Here is a 25,989-nt window from a genome sequence, read left to right as displayed (position 1 = left end):
TCTTATCATGAAACCACTTTGTCCCACATCGATTAAGGGGAAAAAGTGGGAATGAGAAGTTGACTATAAAATGAGTGGGCAGGTGAATTTGACATATCAGTCCCTTTTTGTTCTCCAATTTGGGCCACAGAGCAATTTGTATAAGAGGGAAAAGAAAGAAAGAGTTTTTGAAAGTTAGTCGGAATGAGTGAGTTGGAAAGAGATTTTATTGAAAAAAAAATTCCGATTCCACTCGTTTCGACTAGTTGTCAATTATTCTTCTCTCTTTTCTTCTCTTCTATTGCAAGTTTTTAAATTTTATCTCTATTAATTTTAAATTCTTCTCTCTCCTTTCTTCTCATCTACTGCAAGTATTTAAATTTTATCTTTATTAATTTTAAATGTTATTTACAATGGATTGTGGGGATGTACTCAAAGAAAGAAAAAGGTCAATTTATCATATTTGTCAAGCTTTCAATTTATTATCATATTTGTCAAGCTTTCAATTTATATATATTTTGTCAAGCTTTTGGTCTTTTCTCAAAAAGTCAATTTTCGTGAAATAAAAACTTCTGAAACTAGACCAAACTAAAGCAAGTTCTAGAACGCAGTAATGAGCTCTCTTCAAAGTAACAAAATCAGACCTATTTCAAAATATATACCGGTATTTGTATATATAAGTAAGCAAAATTCTTGGCATAATTAATGAATAAATTCATAATTTTGCTATAGAAATAAAAATAGCTACAAAAAAACATATCTTATTTCAATTTTGCTTATAATTCGTCAATTCACATGTTATTACTAATTTGTGACAACCATTATTCAAGAACAGCCTGAACAGGTCAGGATGAGATTTGGTCCTAACTCAAGCTCAGTTTGATGACAAATCTTTGTTCAAGCCTCACGCAAAGCATTAGAAATTGGCCCAAAGTTTGTAACACCAACTTAATACAATAGCTCAGTTTGACATTGTTGGGCTAATTGGTTGGTATTGGGACCAGTTAACCAAGCTCGAAACTGATTCAACTAACGCAAAGCAAATTTACCGTGTCCCATGATACTCTAGTCTAACTATAAATTACCTACTCATCCATGAGTAGTTACTCTCCACTTACGGCTGATGTGGTTCGATCTTACACTAATACATGATTTTTAATTATAAATTTAAAAAGTTGAAAATAAAAATGAAGGAAAGCCTGGGAGTTCAATTTTCTTATTTATTACTTTTCTATTCTTATTATATTGTAGTACTTCTTTTTGAAGTAGTTTTTAAGTAATTGGAACCTTGTAATGCTTTTTCTAAAATTCAAACAATCATACTATTAGATAGATACACACAAAAATAAAATCTCCACAATTTCCTCTCCCCAAACAACTAATAACAGAATCTAATGTACATAATAATCAAATCTCCATGTGTGTGAACTTAAAGAATAATACCTTCCGAAAAGAGAGGGGGGGGGGGGGGAGCGGGGGAGAATAATACCAATAATGATAATGGGACTAAGTGGGAACCTGTCTTTGTTATGGAGAGGGCTATTTTCTATTTTAATTAATTTGTAGAGGTTGCACAAGCTGCCGAGGTTGATAATTGCAACTCTTCAAATGTCGTTGCTCTAAATCAAATTCACAATCTCAAAATCAAAATCAAAACCAAACTCCTGCTAAGGATGACAACCCCATGATTTTGTTAAGCACCAAAAGGAACAAAATGAACAGAAAGAATTCAAGAATGAAAAGGTACCTTCGTCCTGGTAGAACTGAACTGAACAACCAAAGAGAAAATGTGATACCCCCTAATTTTGGAACACGGGTTGATCAAATCCGTGCACAAAATCAGGGGATATCAAAACAATTAAAGTATTTAAACAAGCACAGATTACAAAATGAAACAAAGAATAAAATAAAACGCTGAAGAAACTAATAAATAATAAGTCCCTTAATAACTTCCAAACGGTTACAACTCGGGAATCCTGTAACTCAATGACCCCTTAACCAAAAATCCATAATCCAGAAGTTCCTTATTAAATACTAGTAACAAACGAAGAAATACTAAAATCCTACTTTTAAATAAAGCGAAAGACTGGATAAGTCCTCCAGCTGCGGATCCTCAACCTTAAGACTTGAACTTCTAATAATCCTAAAAAATAAATCGCGGGTTAAACCCTACGAGTAAGCTCTCTTTACTAAGCCTCTGAAAACCAATAAACAAATCATCTATACCAAAAATCAACCTTACTAAAGTTTTAACTTTATTACACAATGCTACAATTATATATAAATACTTATATATGTAGTACAATAATCCTGTCTATTAATAGGTTCACTTAAATTGCCAAAACCATTAACCAATGGTTAATTACTAATCATACCTAAACTAATCCGACAATATATATTTCTTTTAAAAGAAACTCATCAATTCTTTAATTTTATCAAAGATAGTAATTTAATCATCTAAGCAATAAATAACAATTAACCGAAGAATGAATTAAATCCAAAACCTAATAGTGATTTTTAGTTATTTAAAACACACCACTAATATACAGGCCTTGACAAATCATCCATGTCACCCAACGTTATTCTATTTATATATATAAAATAACGCACTAACTGGTAAGTATTGGATTATTTTAGTCCTAATCCAACATATACATACAATATTCACAGATGAAATTTTAATCATCTAACACGTAATAATTTAATTCTGCAATGGCAACTCAACCATGCCATTGTAAGTATATCTATTTATGTATTAGCAATTCAACCATACTTCCTTAAGTATATTTATTTATACTTTTAAATAGCAATTCATCCATGCTTCCTCTACATGAAATTATTCATAAATAATAAAGCCATATATATTTAAGCCGTTGGCAACTCACCCATGCCTACAATTCAACCATGTACCACATTAAACGTAACTATTATTTAATCCATACGTAAACATCTTATGCATATTACACGCAAAACCTTAATTTAATAATCAGTCAATCCAGATACTCATAAATCATATATATATATATCCCCGTATATGTTATTTAGTGTGTATATATATATATATATATATACCTCCTTCCATAATAATCATATATTAATTAATTCATACATTACATATATATATATAACAAACATACCTATATACACTTCTTTCCATCCCCAACTATTAATTTAATATATGTACGCACATTAAATACTATAGTGACATTATATGGCTCTCAAAATACCACAAACGCATACTCTAACGGTTGTTGTCAACCCCAACAGTTTAAAAACCAACTCCGATAAATCACTAGACCCCACAAAAGCTTTCCTGGTCCTCAAACACCTCTGCACGCGCCTCCACGCGCCGCCCCACGCTCCCGGACTCACTGCACGTGCTTTCACGCGCCACCACAAGCTGGCGGGTATCTTCACGTGCCTCCACGCGCGGTACACGCTCCCCCACGCGCCTGTTCTTCATTCTAGAGGACGTGGCTGCTTCTGGTTGGCTAGAACATCGGGCTTTGGTGAGTTGCGTCACACTGGATTAATTTTGTTGTTGACTGGACTAAGTCAACAGTCCAAATACACACCCACACAGAACTCCATGCGCCGCGATGCACCGGATCCCATCTTTGTTGACCAGATTGATCCAAGGGCCTAGATCAGTGGGTACACCTTCTACCTATGCACACACCCACATTGGACAATCCGAATATCATCAGGACCATCCTAAGGTCCTGATTTGAGGCGCACCAAAGTGCTGCGCTCCGCGACTCACTGAATCAAAACCCCCTATTTGTTGCGCCGATTTCTTTAGCATCCTCCAGTGCATATATATGAACAATATATATAAATATATATATACAGAATATATAAAATAAATTCTAAAAAAAAACATAAAAGAATTCCAGAAAATTCTAGAAAAATCCCAAAAGCTTAATTCAATTATTTTGGGCCTAATTGAACATATATAATTAAATTAAGATCTATTTAATTTAATTAATCATGCTACACAAGATTAAAGCAATCTATAAAAATTTTACAAAAAAATAAAATTTAATTAACCTAACCTCACATACAAAAATTTAAATTATGAGAGTAAGGCATACCTATCTTCACATGTTTAATTCTATAATATTGTAAAGATTAAATATGCTCAGATAATCCGACTAATAAATTATTCTTAATCAACAAAATAACCATATGATTTTGATACTCAAGGTGCAAGGTTTATGAATTCTGAGAGGAAAAGTAGAGAAGAACTTGCCTTTCTTTTCCAAATCCGGTCTCCTCTTTCTTTAATCCGGTTTCTTCTTCGTTAGCCCTTCTTCTTCTCTCTCTAACTTTCTTATTTTTCTAACGTAGAAAAACTCCTAACCCTAAAGTCTTATGTGTCTATTTAAACACATAAAAAAAAAAAACCTAAATCCTTTTCCCATTATGATTACCATAAAAATAAATAATATTTATCTTTTAACTAATATATATACATACATATATTTTAATATAAATATATATATTACCTTCCATATATAACCATTAGTTAAATAAATTATATATACCTATATATATCAATATATATTTATATTGACATATATATCCCTCCAGATGAATAAATATACCTATATATATCAATATATATTTTTATACACATGTAATTATATAGGTATAATTATGTAAAGATAATTATTAAATATCCTCACAACCATGTGCCTTTAATAATTAACCCAACAAGGCTTCCTTCAAGTCCAATATCACATCCTTTGGCCCAACCTCCCTTAAACCCAATCCAAATATTTTAAATACATAAACTAACTAAATAAATAATACACACAAGCGTAACTACACCCAAACCCAATAAACAATTCACTCATTAGCATTTCGCAAACCAAACACTACAATTTTAACAAATAAAATTATAAAACATAATTCAATTAAAACAAGACAATATATCTACACAATTAATTAAATAAAATAAACCACAATTTATCTACGCATTTAATTAAATAAAATGAATCATAAATAAAATAAATCATAAAAAAAAAAAATAATAATAAAATAAAATATTTAATTTTAATTAATTAATCCTTTAAAAATATTGGGGTATTACAGAAAATGACTATTCAGTACCAAACAGTTGGTGATGAATCGGGTAGAAACTAAAAGAAGGCAAGAAAAATTGGGTGTGAACTTTCTAGTAAAAAAATTCTTCTCTTTACAGAAATTACAAAATAAAAAATAAAAAATAGTTAGAACCCAAATTAGCAAAAATCCTGCTAAGGATGACACGTTTTTCATGATTTTATTAAGCAACAAAAGGAACAAGATGAACAGAAAGCATTCAAGAATGAAAAGGTACCTTCATCCTGGTAGAACTGAACAACTGGTCGCTGGCCGTCGCTCCCCTCTGGTCACTGCTCACTGATTGCCGGTCGCCGGTCGCTGTTCGTTGTACATCGTCTTCTTCGTCACACGAAAGGCACGAAAATGGTTAGGGGTTTGTTGATCGATGTTTACAGAGAAGGGGGGAGAGAGAGGGTGGCACGAATGGAATGTGAAAGAGACATTAGGTCTTGAAATTAGATAAGTGTAGAAAAGGGCAATTTAGGCAACACATAAAATAGGAAGAGGGGTATTTTAGGCAACAGAAATATGAAACAGTATTTTTTCATGTGCCACCTCAGCTTTTGGGTCAAACTCATTTTAGAGAAATTATGGGACTTTGACTCAGTCTCTTAGTAAATATGGTTCCCTAACCCCATTTATATGTAATAATCCCATATATATATGTGTGTGTATATTATATATATTTGATTATATAATTATTAAAAATATATATATTTTTAGGGTAAATCATATCAACCTCCCTAATCGCCTCCATCTCATTCTCAACTCTGAGAGCTTGCCCTTTTTCTTTCTCTCTGCGCAACTGCAATTTACAAAATCTATAAGAATCAGAAGTTCAAAACCCATATATTTTAGTTCATCTTACCATCCCATCCCACCAATAGGCTAAGAAGACTTGAGGAATTTACTACTGTAAGTGTCTTCATGGGATCTGAACCCTCAATGCCGGTATTTGGATTATTTTCATTTCTTCTTTCAAGGCTGACAATTGGAGCTGCTGACCCAATGGAATCTATCTGTCTGCAAGAATCCAAAGTTCAAAACCTATTACCTATATCGGAGTTACTATTTCATCATATTCATCCGATCTCTGGTCGCTGCCGCCTTCTTCACCGGAGTTCATGCCACAACCCAGACTCACGGCGACGGCGAAGGGAGCCACAATTGGACCACCCAGAACCACGGCTGAGCAGCATCTTCCCAAATCGTTGAATCCGCCGCCGAAGTTCAGAATCCGGCAACGGCAGAAGCCACAACCGGTCGTTGCAGATGAGAGGGAGAGAGAGACGACAGAGAGAGCGATATTGAGGGACAGAGAATTAAGGGAGATATGAAGACGTTGCAGATGAGAGAAAAATGGTTGTTGCAGATGAGAGGAAGAAACGGCGTCGTAGGCCACTAAACAGACTTGCCAAAAAAATTTAACAGCTCTTACATTTGAGAGAAAAAATGAGATTTTCAAATTTTGAGAGGCCAAATGAAAGGCCATTGGAGAACTTGTTTTTTTACTCATCTTTCAAATTATAAATTTGAGAACCCAAAATGAAAGAGCATTGGAGATGCTCTAAGAAGGATAAAAAAATAATTAAATGTAAAATAATTAAAGTATCCCTACATATATATATATATATATATAATATTTTCTAAATTTTATTTTTTAAATTGGTGCAAATTACTAAATTTATAATCGAACAATGATTTTAAGTGATTCTTTAATTATTTTTCAAACTTAATGGTAAAAAAAAAAAAAAAAAAAAAAAAATTCTTTACAACTAAGTCTTATAAAGCGGCAGCGGGAGAAGTAAAAGGGTGCGAAACGAGAGCAATAGGGAGAGTTAGAGTAAGAGCGCTGGGGACGGGAAAGCCACACCTATTGAGAATTGTGTGACTTAACTTCAGATTAATATATACTCAAAATTTAAACATTTTGGTTGTTTTTTCCTCTCTTTTTAATTGTTGTTAAAATCCAAAGACTCTTGGCCTTGCTTTTTGTAGTTCAATTCAAACCATGTCTTGGATCTGCCGATCGCTTGCTTTCCATTTCTTTGGGGTTATGTCTCCGCCCACCACCACCACTCCACGGCAACCGTCCCAACTCTGGCCGCCTGCTCTCCACCTACCCCAGGTGACCGCTCCGCTACTTCCAATTCTTGGGTTTTGATGATCTCTGTAAATCTTATTATTACTTTAATTTATTTACACCCAACAATGCTGTCCTAATCAGTGATACACTCATACCCACCAATTCATTGCTCTCACCCATGTATTCTATTATGCTATTTTTACTTTTATGTACGTTATGTTAAAAGAATTTTGTTTGGTGTTCGTAGTTTGAGAGAACTCTTGGAATGATTTTTCTAATCTTTCATGCTCTATTAATTTCCAGTTTCTTAAGCAAACTGTTTCTTTTACCTGATTTAGCTAACAATTACTGCCAAGTTGTTACATTTTCTGGTTCTATCGATTGATGAAATTAGGATACTCTTTTCTAAAAAGTGGTAAATTAAGATGGCGAGGGTTCCAGACCCAAAGGGGCAAACTGGGTGTGTGAGTGGGGTGTGTTTATTATCCATGAAAAATATATATACATATGGCAGACTTTACTATTCTTTTACTTTCAATATATATATATATATATATATTTTTTTTTTTTGTGTGTTGCTGAATACCTTCATGGAAGAACATTTGGGTTATGATATGCATATTTTTGGTGGCTGATAGCAGTAAGATGGGGTGTTGTTTACAGTGACGGGGTCAGGATTTCAAGTGAGGGGGCCACACTGCCAAACAAAAAAAAAAAAAAAAAATACAATACGGAGTACACACACAAATATGAAATAGTTAAAAGTTAAAAAAGACAAATATAAAATTAAAAAAAAGACAAAGAAGAAGAAAATTATTAAAATATAAAAGGAAAGAAAAATGAAAGAACTTTAATATGAAATAGTTAAAAAGTTTCAATTGAGGAAGAAAAATTTGACTTTTTCTACTAAGGAAATTTAAGGAGACTTTTTCTACTAAGGAAATTTAAGGAATGTGAAGAGTAAAAGAAAAAATAAGAATATAATTTTATGAACTACAAATTTGAGGGGGCACTATATAAATTTTTTCATGCATATGGAATTTTTTTTAAAAATTACCACATATATTAGAGGTTGCTGACCAACTCAGGGGGGCACGTGCCCCCCCTAGGCCTTCATTGGCTCCGTCCCTGGTTGTTTACACCTTTTACTTGTCAGATTCACCCTTTTACCAAATTTTTGAAGCAATTTGCACAAAGAAAATGTTGTTTCTTTATGTAATTTCCTAGGAACAACGCTTGCATTTTTAAGCTTGTGAAGATGAGTTATCATGCTACCTTACCTCATCGTTGTATTTAATCTTGTCTCTCTTTCTCTAAGTCGCGTCTTGAGCCTTGGATCTTTAGCTTATCCATTGTTTCATCTAAGATGCATGAACACATATCTACATGATTTGGACACACTGTAACAACAAAATTTCTGGAATAAGACCTTCTTACTCTTTTAATTTTTCTGGAGTAATCAGAAGAACTATAAGAGAAATAAAAAGATCAATTGGCTTTCTGATCTTAGCTGTTGTTCACACTCGTTATTTTCTCTGTTATTTCTTAGTGATTTTTTGTCATATTAGGTAAATTGATTGCAATGTGTGTTCTAACATGTTTTGCAAGTATGTTCTTTTGTCAATAGTTAACTCTGTAATTGCTTGCCGTTTGTATTTTCTTTTGTCAATAGTTAAATTTACTCACAAACACATGCCCCCACTGGGGATTGAATCCTCATCCTCACCTTTGAGGAGGTAGAGGACATACCACTTAAGCAAAGGCTTTGGCGGTTTTCTTTTTTCTTTTTATTTTATTGATTGCTGGAAGTAACTTTTTCCAATCCCAACTGGGGGATTGAACACTCATCCTCCCCTTTGAGGAGGTAGAGGACATACCACTTAAGCCAAGGCTTTGGCGGTTTTCATTTTTCTTTTTATTTTATTGATTGCTGGAAGTAACTTTTTCCAAGCATAAGTTAGTGGTGTTGAAAGAAAAAAGGGAAGAGAAACATGGTCGTATTTACCAGCATTTAAGGTTGGGCATATATCATTGTTATAAATATAATTTAAACTATACAGAAAAATGCAGTGTTCTTTTCTAATAAAAACCTACTCTCTTTCAGAAGTAAATTCTATATATGCGAGTGAGTGGGGGTGAGCTTGTATGCGATGTTTTAGGTATAAAACCTTTATTTTATTTTTTATTTTTTTAATGTAATTGATGATCTTATTGTTTGTTGTACGTGTTATAATTGACTGTTGGATCAGCATGCCAAGTGCTGCATATTGTGAAGCTAGTTTTAGAAATATATCTTGTGGGGACATCTCTTTGGGAGAGAGAGAGGCTTTAAGTTCCCTTTTTGTTGTTTTGAAAAAAAAACTTGGTGCATTAGGAGATTGTCTTGGGATTACATTAAATTGATTGTGCGTTAAGCCATCATGTAATGGTTCTTTGTGCTTCATGGCTGCACATAGTTCTTGCTTCATCTCTGAAATTGCTGGTATGTTGGTAATATACATATGTTTGTGTATATATTGCATTTTGTTACCTGTTTTTGCCTATTTCGTCTTCGTTAAAACAACAAACTCTGAAAATTGGATGGCAAAGAGGGTTTCGGAACTTCTCCAACCCCTAGAATCAAATAGAAAAGTGGTTGACTAGTTGCATTGATTTCTAAACTTACTTACCCTAGATTAACTATTTTTGATACCTCAATAACAGTGTTTAGGCCTGCAAAATAATGCACTGCAAGCTATTTATCAGCAGGAAAAAGGACATCTATTAGAAGACATATTCAGGACACCGGCAAAGGTGCTGTTTGATAAAACCGAAAAATAAGTACTGAAAATTTTAAAAGCTGAATTTTAAGTGCTGAAATTTTCAAGTGGTATTTTAAAAATAAATATTTTTTGTTATCTTTTTGAATTTTCAGCGTTTAGCATTCAGTGCAGTGATGTCTCTGTCACTTAAAATTTTACCCCATTTTAACCGACGCTTATCGTTTTCAGCGATATTCAGAGTGCATTATCAAACGCACTTAATTGGATAAGCGCTGACTTGAGTAATCAAACAACACCAAAGTTTGTTAGTGCTTGTGTTATTATTGATCTTATTGAGATGAACATTCTCAGCCAAATCTGAACTACCCAGCATAAATCCGAAGGATGCTTTTATGCCTGGAATACTGGTGTCTGATGGAAGTATATATTCAGTGTCAACATTCTCAACTAAATCTAAGTTTCACCTATCCATCAAATAAATGATTTAATGATTCCTGAAATAGGTGAGTGTCCAGTTGGAAGTTGGTGTAGCATTGTCATAATGCCCCATCACTGTTGAAGCATGTGATTTGAGACTCCTTACTGGTTCCACGTGGATGGAGTTTGGGTTACTTGACCGTAGTGCCTGAATTGCATATTTGGAGTTGTTCTGACTAACTTAGAACAGCAGGTTGAATTTAGGTGTGCTCTTGTGGTGAAATGTGGTATAATTTCTCATCAAAGAGACATGATACATGTCTGCTGGCATAACACCTATTGAAAGTGCTATGTTTTTTAGCACAGGCGTCTGTCAGGCCATGCCACGCACCCAGTCCTCCCCAAGTTGCACCCCTATAAGTTACCTTAAAAAATCAACTTTGGTGTTTTTGGGTTGATTAAATCTAGAAGCCTGTTCAGTTAGAAATTTGGTTATGATTCTTGTTTTTTCCACACTAGGCATTTCATTCTACTTGTAGTAGAGCTGCATTTGGACTTTTTAAAATTATGTATGATTTTAGCCTATGGGTTACTATTTAGTTTAGGTCCAGAAGGAATTACTGATTCCAGTTGCTCATATAGTATTATATAGTCAAATCCTAGTTCCATCTGTTTGTTACTTTTCATCTTTGAAAAGTATAGTTTGGCAGAGGGCAGTACATTAGTATGTCTAGTATATGGTTTGATGACACAAACATCGGGATTTGGAATACCAGACAACCGAAATACTTCAACTCTAATTACTTTTTGGGTAATAAGCTGTGAACTATACAAACTAACCTTTGGTTGTTTTGCATTTTGTTTTTATGAATTGTGAATGCTTATCGAGTCATCTATTCTAATGGTTTTTACTGATTTAGCCTCCCTTACTGGTTTGATCTTGGTATGTTCTTAGGACATCAGCAATGATGAGCATAAACGAGGATGAAGAAGCAAGCTGAAAGCAATTTGCATACGGTTTGTCCAAAGTGATCTATTTTATGCCCTCATCTGGTTTTGAAAAGTATACTTAGTGAAGCAACCAGTAATAATAATTGAAGGGGCATTATTCCTGAAAAATTGCTCCTTAAGTATTTAAAGCTGGTTTATTACCAATTGAACTGATTGGAAAGTGGAGTTTAAAGCTAACCTAACCTAACCTAGCTAGAATAGGAAACACCGAGAGGGATCCCTTTGTATATCTATCTATTTCATGATGGGAATCAGATCCTTTAGAACAAGGGTGATAAATATATGATACTTTTCAGAAACTATTTTGAACTCAAAACCAACTTTTGGGAGAACATAGTACATGTCGAAATGGATGTATGAGTTATTCTCCTTTGAAGAGATTGCATCAACTTTTTTACAATATTGTGGCCATTATTGAGGCTGTCGCCTTCGCATATAGAATCAGTACATCAAAGGCATCCTAGAATGTAGCTGGATGTGACTCGTGTCTGGTCCATCTTTCATCACTCCACGACACACATGCGCACACGCACACGCACACGCACACACATATATATTATTCTCTCCACTCTCTCCAGTATCTTCTGACAAAGCCTGTAATATGCTAATTAGTTTTAATTTCCCTTAATCTCTCTCTTGAACTCTAGTGTTGCACAGGAAGGCCTGCCGTTTTTTACAGTGAAAACACTTTTTTTTTTTTTCTTTCCTGGTGGTTTTCCTAATATGAAATGAAGCTCCACTTGCTTTAGCTTCTTGAGAACAGTTTCCTAATTTTAGATGACTGAAAAAATAAAATATTTGAAATTTTATTTTGTTGTTTATCTGTTCAATTTTTCATTTTTTTTCCCCTTTTTTGAACCGAGTTAACAAATTTCTAATTCCATACAACTATGTTCTATATAGTTATCTAATTTTTTTTTTTTTTTTTGTGTTTTCAAAGTTCTTGAAAACCTATTTCCAGGGAACTAAATAAAACATGTTCGGAAATTTTGCTAGTTGCAACACATTTGTCGGAGTGCATCAGAGAGGGTAATGATGTTGGCTATAATCAGTGATGTGCCTTCCCATTATGCTCTCTATACGGTCCAACTGTGCATCAAACTGTGCCTCTCTCTCTCTAACAAACGCACATAATTCTTCATATCTTAAGAACATAAATAACATAACGATACTTCTTTTTAGGTAAACAACATGCACATTTTGACACCACTTGGAGCTTGAACCCCTCTGGGCCGATGGCCGGTGGTAATAACAAATTGTGACATATGACATTGTCAATAAATAAAGAAAAAAAAATAATAAATCAGGGTTTAACTGGGTTTATAGTTTTTCTTCTGTTACTAACCCCTTTGAGAGTTTTTAGAGTTTATTAGAAAAGAAAGAAGATAAGTAGAGATTCCTAATTTTGACATGGGCAACAGTTGAAGATGACATAAGTATTTTCCCTCAAAAGAACCTGCACTAGGTAGGAACACTAATAAAATATCCCATCACTTCCTTTTCCTTTTGCTATATTCCTGTTCATTTAAAGCCTCCTTGATCTACCCTTTCTAAAGTCAAGCATGTTCAGTTCTTTAAGCCTCTGTATACCTTGAAGAACTTTCTATTAATCCCTGCTAACTCAAGAGTTGTGTTGCAATGGTCTTTCGGAGGGAGAGAAACAAATGAGATGCCGATCGACAACCAAAACAATGAGTCAAAAACAATTGACAATGATGAAAGAAGTGTTGAAGATGAAAATTTAGGTGACTGGTTTAGTTTGAGCCTTCATAGGAGTGAGCCCTTGACTGTCTCAGAGAGTGATCCCACGACAAAGCCTTCTGGTAACAAGGTGTTCTCATGCAATTTCTGCATGAGGAAGTTCTTCAGTAAACAAGCTTTGGGTGGTCACCAGAATGCACACAAGAGAGAGAGAGGAGCAGCAAAAAGGTTTGGCCAGTTTCAGATGATGATGATGACGACAACCATGGGGTCTCCGTTTAATTCAACGTTGCCACGATCTCTTGGTGTCCAGCCCCACTCGCTTGTGCACAAACCAAACAGAGGAGGGAGTAGTATGGTTGCAAGATTTAATGATGCCACCACAGGGTTTTGAGTGGCATGGACACCATTGATAGTTGAAGCAGCAATGGATTTGATGCCAGGAAGCTTTCACATGGACAAACTGTCAAAGCAAGCATTGGATCCACATGAGCTCGACTTAAATCTCCGACTGTGATATATTTATCTTATTATAGAACTTGATTTGGAATTTCTCTTATTTACTGTTGTCTATGTCAAACTTTTCATATACTCATTAACTATACCAGAAATTTGACTTTGGTGCGGCTATCACCCTACAATGTTGATATTGAACACTTATACTCTGTTGAGATTGAAATTTTGAGTAAGAAAAGCATCCCTTGCTATGTATAAAAACTCTTGATTTGAAGAGGAGCTTGACAAGGTTGATATTTATTAGAAAACAGGAGTGTTGGACTAGTGAATTGGAATTCACATTAGAAACCTAATTGCTTAAAGCAGATCAATCTATAGCTGTAATTTTTCATTCCAGTAAGACATTTTTACTCATTTGCTCTGATTGCTTCCTTCTATAGCTGTAATTTAACAAGAAGTTGTTTCGAACTAGAGCCCCAAGCATCTGTAGTTTCAATAACTGTATACTTAAAACTCCATATGGACTTAGTTTGACATCCGTTGGGTTATGCATGTACAGCTAAAGTTTGTCACACTTCATATTGATCCACTTATTTGTTTAACTTGACTTAGCCAAATTAAATTCGCAGAGTTTTCGTATCATTACTCATTTAAATAATGCTCATTGTTAAAGTTTCTTCTCTTACTTCGTGTAAAATTATATTAATCCACTCGTAAGGTCTTAATTGAATTTAAAAATAATCATTGGAATGGTATTAGTATTGTTTGATTTTATTATTATTATCCCTTTTAAGAGACATTGTTTGATTTTATTATTATGTTTTTTTCTAAAACAAATTTTATTAAAACCAAGCAAAGGCAACAAAACAAGAGACCAGAACCTCAGGAAACCACACATAAAAATGCACAACCACCTCTCAACTGAGGTACGCAAAGAAGAAAAAGACACTGTTTGAATTCCTGTTCTCTAGATAGAATTGCCACTTTTCTGGTTGAGATTTATCTCAAAATTAAATTCTGTTAATATATAACTTTAGTATTTTGACTTTTTTTTTTTTTTTTCTTTCATTCTAGGTCTTTTGTGAATCTAATTTGTTTCTCCTACGTGCCCTGTGGGTTCTCTTAAGAAGTTAGTGGGCATTAATTTATTAAACCCAGACTAGAATCCAGGAGTGTCCCAAAGTTTTATGGACCAAATTTCTTCTTGTAGCTGTATTTTTATCGGAATCAATAGAGAGATAACAATAATAATTAAAAATTCACTCTGGAATGTGCCCTGCAAATAGGGCAAACAACCCTTTTTTCATACTCGCATTAGCTGGTGCCAGTATCAGAAGGCTATTCATGAAGAATGAATCAATTTTAGAGTACTAGGATATCCATATCCTATAAAAACCCATGTGAGGATATATATATATATATATATCTATAAGCTTATATATGCTTTGACCAAAACATTCAATTTATATAACCAAGAAAGAAACACAGTGACTTAGAAAACTATAAATCCTACTAGGATGTCCCGTAACAAACACGTGTGTGTGTGTCTATATATGTGTGTGTGTATATATATATATATATATCTAATATGTTGTTTCCTCCACATCCTTATCCTCAAATGAGCCTGAGTCCATTTAGCCACCACATTCACAACACAATTTCTCAATATTTTTTTTACGCTTTAGACCATGCATGACTCTCTACTTAATTATGAAAACAGAGCTGGAAATTGTTTTGAGTCATGCATGGTTTGAGCTGGCCCATGTCAAGCAGCGAAACACCATGAATTCCTCCCTATGTTTGGCCTAAGGGAGGCATGCCTCGACATCTCGCTTCATGTGAAAACAAAGTCTGTTGGTGAAACATCATCGCTTCCATTTATTTCAATATATCACATGTTTATTTTTGAAGCATGGTAAAAATAGTACATGTAATTCAGAAACTCTAAGATTTTATTCACTTCTTCTAGAAACATTTCATAAAATCATCATAAATGTCGCTAGTTTTTACTAATTTTTTTTTTAAAAAATAAGAAGACAATGCATCTTCCTCTGACTTTTTCCTTCCAACAAAATGAAACTAGTTATTGAATCTAAATCGTTCATTCTTGTACGAAACAACTAGCGTAATAAAAATATAATTTTCGCAAAATGTCACAAGAAGTTGCGTATTCATTTTTGCTTTGCTAGCTATGGTACAAGTTTGGCAGCTATATGTAAACTATATTATTGATCCCTAAGTTCAAGTATGTATGTGGCTGAGGATGTCCTTCAATCCAGGAACAGTAAAATCTGGATACGATGCATGTGAAACTCAAGGGGCACTATCAACATAAATTGGGACCATATCAACATTATTAATAATTGTCCCCATGTATATGCACTTCTGTGTGTGCACGTGCAAGTCCTTTAATTCGAAAATTCTTAGATCGATTAAAGCCACACCAATGGAGACCCAAGACTAAGATGGATTAAGAAAAATAGTCTTTAATGTCCGATTGCCAACTATCCAAGTTTGATTTGTCACACTCACGAGCTAATCGTTGCCCATGCAAACATATATCAATCAATAGCCCACCACATATGTCACTCGGTGATTTGAAGAACATACGAATTTTGTTAATAAATGAGGCGGCATTAAAATTAACAGTAATAACATACAGATTTTATCTGATTCAATTAAAATTTAAGGTTACATTTATGAGTTGCATGATAAAACAGTCAAGGAATACAAAGAGTTCGGATTGACAAAATATTTTCGCATTAAAATTATATAACAAATTGAATCCTCTGTATATGATGTCTGGCTTATTTAAATGTGGTACAAGTAGACAAGTTGTAATTGTGCTTTCCTAAAAAAATGTATCACTGTCCTTAATTATGAAAATTTTAGGGTGTACGTATTGTCGACATAGCTTACTATTAGCAATGATATACCTCTATGAATTTAGAATGTGAAAGAGTGGTAATGGAGTACACGTGTATGCAAAGAGAGACATTTTTACGCCTCAAAATATAAGGGTAACTAAGTCGCACAATAACATCTTAAACTATCAACTAATTTTGTTCTAATTTAGAAATTTTGAATAATACCCAATACTTTCAGTGTGGTGCATTGGCAATTCTATTAAATTGACGACAAAAGGAAATTTTATCAAAAAAATATGTGGCTATTAATTAAATTTGATTAAATCAAGAAAAAAATCAAAATTTTATGAAATGGTATATCCTTCTCTAATTCCATTGGTACAATTAGGTGCGTACTGCTGACTCACCTACCAAAATAAGCCAAATGAATTGCCTTCTACTAACAAATGAATCCACGGTGATCATAAGAGTTACTAAAACCCAAGCAACATATGGTGTAGACCTTTCAAGTCCTACTTTGTGTTGAAAAGAGTGCATCATGGCATCATGCAACACTTCAAATTGACCGATCACAATTAAAGACTTAAATGTGTTGAATTAATGTATTATGTGTCCAGTTGTGATTGGGTAAGATTATATGATCCGTGGACAGACACGGATGCAATATTATATGTCTCTTTCCGAGAGTAATATTATTGCAAGTTAATATGAGTTCAGCGTAGCCAATCAGCACGATAACGATACTTTGCACGCAACAAAAAATGAAAAACGTATGAAAACCAAGAGCACTGTAAAGTCAACATTACGTACGCAGGAAGGCAAAGATTTTCCAAACCCATGTGTTGGATTGTCTTCATTTTATGTAATTTAGTTATACAAGTTAGTCAGTTGAAGTTTGCCGTATGGGTTTAGCGACCTAAATTAAGTGCATGCTTGTGAGCACCCTATAAAGAGAATCACCTTTTTATGTGTCTTCCTTTTATTGGTCCAGCATCTTCAGTGTTCACCACCAGCTATGTTTCAGCAGTAAGTAGGAAGTCAATATTCGTTAAAGTCTTTGAAAATTTATATATATTATATATATGTGTGTGTGTGTTCATTAACATCATGAACTGCCTTAAAAAAACAAAAAAAAAAAATTGACATCATAAAGGTCAAAAAACTGGATTTGTCGACAAAGTAAATTGTAAAATAATTTGAGATATGGAATCCCATTTCAAAATTGGAATGCAAACCGATTAGTTTAGTGTGTGGGTGACATGAATTATAGTACTTTTCACATATATGAACAAAAAATCCTGTGTGATTGGTGCGTGTAACATCACAAAAAGTCTTCAAAGCCAAACTGAAACTTCCTTGTAGCTTCTCCAATTTTCCATCCTCTGCGCATGTGTCCTTACATGAGTCCTTAAGTTGACAAACGTATTATCAATCTTATTAATTAAGGAATATCTTAACAACTTATTTATTTTATTTTTTCACTCCTGCTTTATTGTTACTGTGCATTAAGAGCAATCTTATGGTTTAATTTTTTTTATTGGTTTGTATAATTAATCTAGTTGACAATGACATGAAAACTTCTATTATTATGGATTATATATATATATATATATATATATATATATATATAGATAAATGGATCAATTGTAGCAATTATAATTACCATATCCTCTCGATCTGACTACTCTTTTTAGGTAATGTTTGGGAAACGTTGGTTTCAACAGTGGTGCATGCATTTGGATTGAGGGATACAATTCAAACCCTTTGAATTAAGTTTGCTCTATTTTCCATATTATATATATATATATATATCAATATTGTCACCCGTGACGATTGACAAGACACCACATGGGTGATGTAAATTACTACTTATTTATTCTACAATTATAAGTGTTTCTTATCTTTTGTAATTTGGAAAAAAAAAAATTAAAAAAAAAAATGAATAGATTTGATTATTTGTAAAAGGTTAGTTCTTTCCATTTGGCAGAAAATGAAAACAACACTTTGAAAACCTTGTTCACTTCCACTACCACACATGATCCACATCCTTTAAAAGAAAAAAAGGAAAACATGTTTTAGAAACCGACTACCAGCTACCAAGTGTTGGTTGTGACTGAAATATATTTTCTCCACCACCTCGTTGTCACATTCTTTAGAAAGAGAAAAATAAATTAATTATAAAGTAAAATATGGACTACAAAAAGAGTGCCAAATATAAATATTGAGTGATATCTTCTCTTACTATTTGTCATTCGATCTGACAAAATTGATATATTAATTTATTCATACCTAGCTATTATCTAAGAAAGGTGAAAATAATTAAACATAGAATATTCTTACCTATCACCATTGCAATATATATCTAATAAAAATCAATGAGTAAAGGAATGGACTAAAGTTTGAAGGTGTTGCCCGAATAACAAAGGGTCAAATCTTACCCCATAACTTGAGTTTCGAATTCTCTTTTTCTAACTCCACTGAATACTAACTCTCTAACTATTCTCGAAGTAAAAAATAATAACAATACCGTAGGAATGGTTATGTGCGCGGTCATCTTGGAAATGCTGGACGAAGGCCCTTAAAAATGTATATTGCATATCTGTGTTTATTTATATATAGAGAGAAGAAGTTACTGTAAAATAATCAACAATGCCACGTGCGCGTGTATCATAATTAACAATATAATTTGACCTCTTCTGCTCTTCAATAATTACACCGAAACTACAAAATAATAATAAAAATAAAAATAATAATAAATTTATTTATTTATTTTTGTTTAGGTGGGTTTAAGAATTAATATTATAAAGGAATAAAGAAGTCTGTACAAACTACAAACAAACAAGACTGAAGATGGCCAACAGAGCAAATACAAACGGACTAGGCAAGATATATGAGGAGGCCCGATAGGAGATGGGCCGGATGTGACTTGCAAACGCGGCATTGAGTCCGTACAGGTAGGTCAGGCCCATAAAAAGGCACTACTATATGGGCCGAACGCGCATAGGCCTATCAAAGAGGACTGGGACTCATGGAGGAACGGGCCTAGATCCAGCAGTCCATCGACATTTGTAAACCTCTATAAATAGGAGGAGTAAGGAAAAGAAAGGGGATCTTTTTGGGTTGAGATATAGGAATTCTAAAGAGAGGTGGGAGAAGGAATTTCTTGTATCTTCAATTGGCGCCGTCTGTGGGAATCGCATGGAAGTTTGGTTGATCAATGAGGAATATCGAGTGGATTCAGACCAATTCGGTTGATCGAGACTCGATCTTTTGGAGTTGGATCCAGATCTGAGCGATTGTGACCTACTCTGGAGGAATTTCAGTTCTTGAAGCTTTGGCAGAAGTGGCTTCAGATCTACGCAACAACGAGTTGTTCGATTGTGGCAGGATCTGACGGATTTAGAGTTCAGACAATTCAGATCTCGTCAACAGTGAGCATAATTCGGAGAATTCGAAACCAGATCTGAAAAATTCCCACTCACGAAGCTCGGATCTACTCGCGAACTTGAGATTAATGCCTTTACTCCGTTCAGGAATAATGCTAGGTGAAAGCTCCAATCCGATGGAGGCAGTCCAGCAAACAAAGCTTGAGGAGTTGATGAACTTGATCGAAGCTCTCAGAAAAGAGAATGCAGAATTGAAAGCTGGAATGCAACATCAGCAAATACCTGCGGTTTCGCATCCACTTCCGGTCGGTGAAGGAGGTGTTCAATCTAATATCGCGCGTCAAGGCGAGCAGGACGAGAACAATCAGTCAGCTCACCACCGTGATGAAAGGATGATGGACAATTTGCCGCCAAATGTTCGTCGAGTTGAGGATCACGAAGGATCGACTCACGTTGATCAGCGACATGAGCAGATTAGACGGAATGAAGCCATAACCTTCGATCCGCATCGGGAAAGGTTCGACCGAGAGGAAGTGATAGAGGTTGATCGCCGTCGAGTAGCGTCGCCTTGGTAAAGAGAGTTCATAGAGGAACGGTCGTTCGATCCGTCTTACCGGCCCTCCATGGCTACTATCACTCATCGCGGTTCGGAGGGCAGAACCGTAACTCACAGAGCTACCGCTGGACTCCAGAGAGAGAATGAAGCTCTCCGATCCGCAGCTCGGACGGTTGATTCACCATTCACCGACGAGATCCTGAATGCCCCGCATCCAAGGAAGTTTGCTATGCCAGTCTTTATTCTGTTTGACGGAACAACCGATCCGATCGATCATGTGTACCATATCCAGTTGAAAATGGCCGTGAATACGGAAAACGACTCTTTAATGTGCAAATGTTTCCCTACAAGCCTAGCCGGACTGGCGCTCAGCTGGTTCAAAAACTTACCTAGGAGCTCCATTGGTAGCTTCAGAAACCCGTGCGATCGGTTCATAAGCCAGTACTATGGGAACAAGCGTCCGCCGAAGGACATCTCGAGCCTATTCACGATGAGACAGCACAAAGATGAACGTCTCCAGGCTTTTCTCACCAGGTTTAATCTCACTAAGAGTATGGTGATCGAATGTGTAATACCCCTGATTTTAAAAAGGATAGTCTCGGTATTTTTTTTAATTGCATTTAATTATTTAGTTGATTTCTTGGCTAATTGTTTACTTGTTTAATTGATTTAATTATTTGTTAAATGTGTTAATTGATTTAATTGTTTAAATGAAATTGTGTGTGATGATGTGTATTTATTTAGGAATTTAAATATATATATATATATAAGGAAAGTCATATATATTTATATATTACATATAAAAAGGATTACACATAGATTATACGTACCATATATTTTAGTTACCTTTTTAGTATTTAGATTTTATTTTATTTTTATTATTAGTTTGGCTTGGATTGGGAAAAGGATTAGTGTTATTTTATTTGACTATAAATATATAATTATAGGGTTGTGACAGAGGTTAGAAAATATATTACGTACTATATTTTAGAGAGAGAAAGAAGGAAGAGGAAGGAAGAGAAAAGGAAGAAGGAGGTTAGGGTTTTTATCTAATCCCTAAAGGCAAGTTCTTTTCTAACTCTTCTCCTTTGATTCGTACCCTATGCATGCTCGATTAATTCTAGGTTCTTTAAATAAATTAATTGAATCTAATTATATAAATTTATTTGAAAAATTCAGTTCATGTGTTACTAATGGGTTTGAAATAATTTTCATATTTTGATAAATTAAATTTTCATGTGTTGTATTATAGTTTGGGTTTTAATTATGTTGTAATATATTATGGGTTTAGTATAGAGTAATTTATATAATTCAGATGGAATTAGATTTGATTCACACGCGCCGAACAAGGAAGCCATTGATAGTTGTTTTTGAAAAAAAAAAACAAACAAACAGATTGTAATTTAATGTTAATTAGAATTTCTGTTTGTTTACTTCATGCACGCGTCACGAGAAATTTCTTTTAGCATTAGCATGAATCAAATTGGCATGCACCAGTTTTATATATATATACGAATCAGTGTGGTTCCTTGTATACACGCCGAACGAGGTCAACTATATATGTTTCCATTAATCAGTTTATGAATGAAGTATATAAGAATTCAAAACTAAATTTTCTTTGTAAATTTGGCACGCCGAAAAAGGAAGTAACCATCAGTTTTGGTCACTTTTGCATTCTAGAATTCTATGCATTAATTGTAAGCAACAATCTGTTTGTAGCAAGATATGACTTTAACATAAACTAGTTTATAATATAATTATAATTGAAATTTGTTTTATTCATAAAGTGTACACGCAGAACGAAATTTGTATAAAGTATAAGTCAGTTTAATATATTTTTGATTGATGAATCTGAATTAAATATTTATTTAATTTAATTAGATTCATTAAGAGTTGGAATGCATGTTTTAAGTGTACATGCTAAGTATGGAATTTAATTAATTTTAGAAAGGATAAATTAATTAAATATTGTTGGATTAAATTAGTTTAATCAATTGTTTAGATTTAAATTAATTTAATGAGTACATGGGGATGTGCAATTTAATTGAGATGCATGTTAAATTCTTGTGATGTAAATTAAATGCATGCTAATTAGAATTGACATTTTTGCTGAAATAAATGCAAAGGACGTGTATAAGATTTATATCATATTTATTTGGTTTATTAGATGTAAAAATATATATATATTTACATTATCCTTGGGTTGGAAACTGTTATTTGGATATGTTATGGATTAATGCACCATTATGGGATGGGGGCATATTAGGGACGGATTAACTTACGAGTTAAGTCCTACCTATTTTTAATAAGGGAACGGATTAACCATAGTGTTAAGTCCTACTTATTCGTGTCAGGTCAATGGAATAGTTGGATGACATAGTATTGAAATAATAATTGGATAGATTATTTTTGATGGTTGGATAGGACGGATTTTAAATATATAATTATACACCATGATATGAGCTTGAGTCTCAGGATCAGTGGTTAGGGTGCGTATATTGCCAGGGATGTGTAGCTAGATATAGCGTAGTTGTGTACCCTGGTAGGTCTAGGTACTCATGCCCACTATATGTACGTTTTGCATGTTGCCTACTATTCAGGTTGAGACAACTCTATAGTCTAGTGAGGTTCCTTTAGTGTGTGTATATATCTATATATGGACTATTTAGTTATTGTTGAATTAATTAGGATGTGTACGTGTATCGGGTCTCTGTTTGGGATGTAGTAGATTAGAACTTGTATGTGGGCCTGACCCACCATTATTTTTCAGGTGTTCGTCAGTTCCAGTCTTAGAGATTGTTCGTGCCGAGCAGAGACAGCCATTCATTCTTCCGACTCTACGTAGGACTTTTCTTCATTAGTAACTTATTATTTTTTCGATTCAGTTATGTCAGTTAGGATATTATTAGGGGTCCACAGTATGGATTCCCGAGTTGTAGTTTAATTAATTACTGGTATCAGAAGATTGGAGGATTTTATTATGGAATTTTAATCATTATTTATTTGAGGATTTTTAAATAAGAATTTATTATTTAGTTTTCCTTTCAGCTTATCTGTTTATTTTTAATTCATCTTGTATTCCAATGCTTGTTTAAATATTAATTGTTTGATATCCCTTGTATTCTGTGCTCGGACTTGATCACCCGTGGCTCTAGAATCGAGGGGTATCACAGTTGGTATCAGAGCACTCCAGATTCAAGTGTCTCTAGGGATCTATCGTTTTAAGACTTCCGCGTAGCGTATTCTTTTATTTAGAGCCTAAGATTAGGATTCGTTGTATTCTTTACGGTTCGGTTAAATCGTACTAATGTCTGTCTTTCTATATTAACAGAATGGTTAACGCTAGAAGAAGACGGGACAATCAGAGAAACAGGCAACGAAGGGAGGCGGCTCGTAGGCAGCGTCAGGAGGATGAGGGTCAGTTCTATGAGGAGCATGAGGAAGTTCAGCAGACTCGGGATCAGGGAGGAGATCCAGAGTTTCCTCCTCACATCAATGACCTTATTGCTCGGGCTATAGAAGCGGGGGTAACCGCTGCACTTCGGAATCAGCCTCAAGTACAGCCGGCACCGTTACCGGCACCGGTTGTTCAGATTGATACTTGGGAGAAGGCTAGGAGTTCTTTCACAAAGGGGAGCCCACCTGAGTTCACAGGCTCCACCGATGCGAGAGCAGCTCATCAGTGGAAACAGGATATCGAGCGACATCTTCGCTTGGTTCAGTGCACGGAGGTTCAGAAGCAGATGCTTGCTACTTTCAAGCTAGTTGGGGATGCACTACAGTGGTGGGAGTCAGTTACCACCGCAGCGGAGAGGATGGCATTGACTTACGATCAGTTCAGTGCACGCTTTGATGAAAAGTATTTCCCTTATGCAATCAGGGCAGCCATGAAGACTGAGTTTCTTAATTTGCAGCAGGGGAACATGACAGTAGCGGAGTATGAGCAGCAGTTCACACGCTTGTCTCTCTTTGCACCGGAGGAGGTGGATACAGAGGAGAAGAAGCGCAACAGTTTCGTCAAGGGACTGATGTGGTCTATCAAGAGAGCTATTACGGGTAGTCCAGCCTATACTACTTATGCTCAGGTGGTAGACGCCGCTCTACAGCAGTATCAGTTGACCGTGGATTTTAGACAGGCCAAGGGTGAGAAGCGGGGTGATCGAGACTCTGCTAATCAGTCAGCTGAGAAAGGGAATGGGAACGGACACCGACAGAATGACAAGGGCAAATTCCAGGGACATCAGCCTTGGAAGAAGCACAAGGGTGGTTCAGATGCTCAGCAGAATGGGGCACCTATTCAGAGGCAACAGAATGGGGGACCACAGGCAGGACAGGGTCAGCCACAGGCTAACCGACAGAGGAGGCCATTTGGTACTTTCCAGGGTAGTTGCTATACTTGTGGAGAGTATGGTCACACTTCCAGGCAGTGTCCTACAGTAAGACAGGGACAGAGACAGGGACAACATGTGCAGCAGGGGCAGAGGGCACCAGTGCCTTTACCAGCTCCACAGGTTCCACGGATTCAGGGACAGACATATCCAGCTTTACCAGCGCCGCCGCAGCCTCAGGGACAGGCATCGCAGCAGTTACATTATGGCAGGGTGTACAACCTCATGCCACAGGATGTTCGGGCACCTCAGGCTATTGAGGGTAAGTTTCCTATTTATGGTTTACATGGACGTGTTTTATTTGATACTGGTGCTACACACTCATTTGTAGCTAGGACTTTTGTTGCTTTATCTGGGATGAGGACGAGGGTATGCACTAAACCTCAAGGTATTTCTACACCATTGGGCGATACAGCCATTTTACATGAGAGTGATGGGCCTGTGACACTAGATATTGGTAGACTTAGATTTCTAGCCAATCTATTGGTCCTGGACATGCACACTTATGACGTGATACTTGGGATGGATTGGTTATCGCATTACCATGCCCAAGTTAATTGTTATGATAGATCAGTTATTTTCACTATACCTGGTCAGGACATGTACGTCGTCGCTATGCCGCGTTCTAAGGGGATCACTAGCACCTATTTGTTTCATATGGAGGAGGAAACGGATGAGGGGACTACTGTATTATTGGATAATATACCAATTGTACAGGATTACCCGGATGTATTTCAGGAGATTCCAGGGTTGCCGCCTAGTCGCGAGATCGACTTTGTGATAGACTTAGCTCCAGGCACTACGCCTATTGCTAAGGCACCATATAGGATGGCACCAGTGGAGATGCGCGAGCTGAGGGATCAGATTCAGCAGCTACTCAGCCAGGGTTTCATTCGCAGGAGTACTTCACCCTGGGGAGCACCGGTTTTATTTGTGAAGAAGAAGGATGGTTCGCTCCGCTTGTGTATAGATTACAGGGAGTTGAACAAGGTTACTATTCGTAACAAGTATCCTTTGCCCAGGATTGATGACTTGTTTGATCAGTTGAAGGGAGCTACTTATTTCTCTAAGATTGATCTGCGGTCTGGATATCATCAACTTCGGGTTCGGGAGCAGGATGTCCCGAGGACAGCGTTTCTCACTAGATATGGATCTTATGAGTTTCGGGTGATGCCATTCGGGTTGACTAATGCACCAGCGGTTTTCATGGATTTAATGAATAGAGTCTTCAGAGCTTACTTGGATCAATTTGTCATTGTCTTCATAGATGA

The 25,989-nt window shown here is 35.4% G+C and overlaps 1 pseudogene; it reads left to right on the top strand.

Moving 5' to 3' along the window:
• Window positions 1-6,831: 6,831 nt before the first annotated feature.
• On the top strand, window positions 6,832-13,782 carry LOC132284265 (zinc finger protein 3-like; annotated as a pseudogene).
• Window positions 13,783-25,989: the final 12,207 nt, after the last annotated feature.

The sequence above is a fragment of the Cornus florida genome, unplaced genomic scaffold (assembly GCF_030987335.1).
Source record: "Cornus florida cultivar Cherokee Brave unplaced genomic scaffold, ASM3098733v1 CherokeeBrave_3.0.0_Hap2_Chr11, whole genome shotgun sequence".
Taxonomy (NCBI): Eukaryota; Viridiplantae; Streptophyta; class Magnoliopsida; order Cornales; family Cornaceae; genus Cornus; species Cornus florida.
Note: the sequence above shows the minus strand (reverse complement) of the source record. Positions and strands in the feature narration are given on the sequence as shown.